Source organism: Cibotium barometz, chromosome 20 (assembly GCF_041138505.1).
Source record: "Cibotium barometz isolate CiBa-2024 chromosome 20, ASM4113850v1, whole genome shotgun sequence".
In the NCBI taxonomy this organism is placed as follows: Eukaryota; Viridiplantae; Streptophyta; class Polypodiopsida; order Cyatheales; family Cibotiaceae; genus Cibotium; species Cibotium barometz.
Window position 1 is genome coordinate 17,576,220 of NC_141065.1, and position 4,690 is coordinate 17,580,909.

A 4,690-nucleotide genomic window follows, 5' to 3' on the forward strand; every position below is an offset into this window, starting at 1 on the left:
GTTGGGTTTTTAAGAGAGGTGTAAGAGTGGTCAAAGGGTGCACTTTTTCCCCCCAAAAAGGGGGGAGGGGGGGCAATTTTACAATTTTCGGACCTCCATAACTTCTACATACAAGCTTCGATTTGAGCGGAGATTATAGATCCGTGATCTACGCATCAAGAGCTTTCCATAGATATGTTACATGATATGGTTTTATCCGCTAGATTTTAAATTCCATTTTCTCCCCAAAATTCAAATTCGAATAAAGTAGCCGTTTTGAAGCTTCTAATTAGAAAACGTTTCTTCTTAAGAGAAAAGGTTTGACTCCCTTAAACTGCCAAATAAAAGGGCCCAAGAAGCCTTCCATTGAGGTCCTAATGACTTGCGATGTGTGCGCTTTACTATTGTCTGTATTATGAAACACTTATCCCTGGTGGTATAGAAAAAGAGACATGTAATGTTTGCCACCATAACTACAATTCTTGGGCCGCTTGGCCATGTTCTGCTTGGGATAAAGCCAGTTCAAGATCAACTCCAACTATTTGAAACATTGTGGTGTGACATGGTTTGACCGCTTCTTAGGAGCAAACCTTAAGGTTCTAGGTCTTGCTCCCAGTTCTTCACTAAAGATGCATCCAAAAATAAGGTGGTTGAATACCTTCTTCATAAAATGTAAGGTTCTATTAACAAAGCCTATTGGTGAATCTCGAGCTTGGAGGCCCATTAGTGGGGTGGCTTTTATTTCTGGTAGGGGTTCTGATGTTCCTCCCCACACATCTGTGTTTCATTGGCTCATTTCCTTCCAAAGCTCCTTGCTTGAGATGGATCTGGGGGGAATCTTAACAGGGGAGCACTCTATTGAGTACTGGTCATTTGTTGGGATCAAAGGCTTGGTGGGTTTGAGGAAGTGTGGTTTGATGTGTTGCAATTGACTTTGTTATCATTTCCAATAAGTAGTCTAGATTGGGTTCACATCTAAGGTTCCTAGTGTTTTTGGATTAGGTCTGAAAATGGTTTTAGATAAGTTTTTTTTTAAAGCTATTGCCAAGCTCATGTGTCCAGGTTCATACTTATAAACTCATGTCTCCAAGCTCATGTCTATAGGTTCACGTCTCGAGGCTCATGTTTATAGGCTCACGTCTGGTTCACGTGTTTGGGCTCATGTTGCTAGTCTCATGCCTCTAGGATCACATTTGCAGGCTTACATCTTTTTTATATGAACTCGGCTCACATAATTCCTTTCTATAAAATGAGCCTACCTAGGGCATAAACCTCGACCTTTCAGGTACCCGTAATAACGAGATTCCAAGCCTATATCCTCCTCTACTTCAATTCTAGTTCAACACCAACAAAACCTCACCTTAAATATATTCATCAATCAAAAGCCCAATCTCTAGACATTAACTATGAGATCCATACCTCACATCTACTCATCATTCCATGGGGTCTTAGTGCTCATTTTACCAATCGCAAGATGTGGACCACTTCTACCAACTACCTAAGGTTGAAGAGTCCGTGCCACTTCTATGACTCACAAAGGCCTAACATGAAGAACCTCTATATCACCTATCACTTTCTATGCCCCCTCGACAAGCTTCCATCAAGGCTACCCAAAGCTTCCCATCACTGTCTTACATCTGGTTGCAGATCGATCCCCAACTAACCACTTAATCTCAATCACCAACTCCATGGTGTATCTTGAACCATCCACTTCCACCGACTTGGGTGATGTAAGGACGCGATCACCATCAAGAAGGGGGGTAAAGTAGCCTTACCAAGACCAGACCTGGATCAATCAGATGGGCTTAATGTCAAATCAGAAAAGTCTACAAACTACATGTATATAGTTGCTTACTGACTAGTAATAGAGGCCATACCATTTTAAGTTTGGCCAGCTTAGTGTGAAAACTATACAAGTTATGACATAAGCGATTGTACCCAATTATGAGGAGGTAAGTTTCCTATGGTTTGTGGCATCTCGAATCCACCTGCAAAAAGGATGTGAGCACCATGTTTGGGAATATAATACAAAGGCTTCTTAAAATCAAGTCAGGGGGGAAATTCAATCTCGCCCAACTCTTACATGAGTAGATGTTGTTGTAGTTGCAGAGAACATCAAATTCAAGAGCTAGACAACTTATCGATGGCCCCTCACAAATAGTCCAGAGCTACCATAGTTACCCAAGGAACAAAAATATCATTAGCTTGGGTTTAGAGCAACATGTGGGAGAAATTTTTTTCTTGATCATAAACAGTGGAATAAAGGTAAAAGAAGAATCTTGGAGGAAAAAGACTTAAGAAGCCACAAAGAGGCCAAGAAGAAGAGACCATAGGCCATGAAGAAAGGCGAGGCCGAAAACCAAAAGATCAAGAAGAAGTCTGAAGTAGGTACATCTGACTCAGGACACACTAACCTTGAGGAGCTATTCAGAAAAGAAATCAATTAAAGGAGTTTGGAGAGCGGGTATACCTCTGACCTGAGATGACACAAAAACTAAGCTTGATAAGCTATGTAGAAAGGAAAGCAGCTAAAGAAGCCAAGAAGACATAGCATCAACCTCTACCAGTAGTACTACCACTACCATTGTAATTGCCAGTACTACATCGGTGCCATAACAACCTAAGAAGATAGAGTAGCTTGAGAAGAAGATAGAGAAACCACCAAAGTATAAGGGGAAAGGAAAGGCGGTGGATGACATTTCTAAGCCATTGATTACAAATTGGTAATATAAGCTTTTGAAGATGTCAGTAAATAAAAATAGTGCAAGAGTAAGAATGTCGATATTATAAGGTTTTGGAAGATGCCATGGTAAGAATGTTGATATGATAAGTTTTTGGAAGAAGGCAGTGAAGAAAATAGTGTCAGACTAAGAATGAAAGAATCACCACTCAAAGCCAACAGCAAGTCATGAAAAATGCTCACGAGTCGTGAGTAGTCGTTTTGCAAATGGCTATCTTGATTTTTCACTAGTCCTAAATATTGATCAATTTTACAATCTTTTGGAGACATTAAAGAGATCTTTTTTATAACTTTTGCAAAATAAGCATAGTTTCAAACTTCTTTTAAAAAATGTACATATTGTTAATTTAAAGGTGAAAATTTTTTCACTTTTTATGTCAAATAACAAAATGGAAAAAACAAGGTCAATGACAAGATCTAATATTCTTTAAAACTACTAATAATTCATGTATGTCTATGTAATATATAATACATTCTTTACTTAAAATTACAAAATGTGCTTTTTCTTCTACAAGAATTTAACTAACTTCATCCCAATCATTGCACTTATCCCAATCATTGAATTAGAGCATATATTTGATATTAAGATAAGAAGGTATATGGAGTCTATGGCCATAGAAGAGGCTTATTGAAAGAAACGATTTCTCTAGATTCAGATAGAAAACCAACGATCCAAACGATCAAATTTTAGATGGTAGTGAGTACTACAATTTATTAGTTTAGTTTATTTTGATCTACTAGTTCGATTTAAAGTTATAGTCTTTGCAAAAACATGCACTTTAGTTTATAACATTTAGATTTTGAACCATGAAAATGACAACAGTTGTCGTTTTGAAAAATTGATGGAAATTTGGATTATAGAATCCACTTTATTGAATTTTGGTCCATATTGAATTTTGGTCCATATTGAATAAAAATTTCACTTTTATAAGACGAAAAATTTAGTTTGTCGACGATAAAAAATTTTGTCGATAAAAAAAGGCCATCGATGGGGAAAAAACTTTCGTCAATGAGAATTTGGATTCCACAATTCACTTGGATTCTGGAATCCAAATTTTCGTTGACGAAAATTTCAATCCGATGACGTAAATTTCAATTTGTCGACAAAAAATTAGATTTCATATTCTCGAACCCACTTAGATTCTAGAATCCAAATTCTCATCAATGGATTTTTTTTTTCGTCGACAAAATTTGGATTCTAGAATCCAAATTTTTATCGATGAAATTTTTATGTCTCGACGGAATAAATTTTCGTTGACGAAAAAAAATTTCGTCGATGAAATTTTCGATGAATTTTTTTTTGTTGATGAGAATTTGAATTCTCTCGATGGAATTTCATCGAAATTTTTTTCCGTCGATGGAATTTTTTATGGAATTGTTTTCCTCGACGAAAGTTTTGAACAGAAAAAATTTTCATCGACAAAAAAATCAAATCATCAATGAAAAAAGTAGATTCTGGAATCCAAGTTCTCATCGACGACGGAAATTTTTTCCATCAACGAAAAAATTTCTGTCGATGAAAATGTTTTCCACCGATGGACTAAATTTTTTATTTAATAAAAGTAAAATTATTATGGACCAAAATTTCTCTTTTTTGGATGAAAATTTCATTATCACGATAGAAATGTCAGTTTGTCACGGAATTTTGGATTCCAGAATCAACGAAGTGGATTCTAGAATCCAAATTTTCATCAATTTTTCAAAACAATAACTATTATCATTTTCATGCCTTAAAATTTAACTATTATAAACTAAAAACTATGTTTTTGCAAAGACTATAACTCACAATCGAACTATTAGATCAAAATAAAGTAAAGTGATAAATTGTAGTACTCACTACCGTCTAAAATTTGACTGTTTGGATCGTTGGATTTCTATCTAAATCTAGAGACATCTTTGCCTTCAATAAACCTCTTCTAAGGCCATGGACTCCATATACCTACCTATTTTAATATCAAAATATGTTTAAAT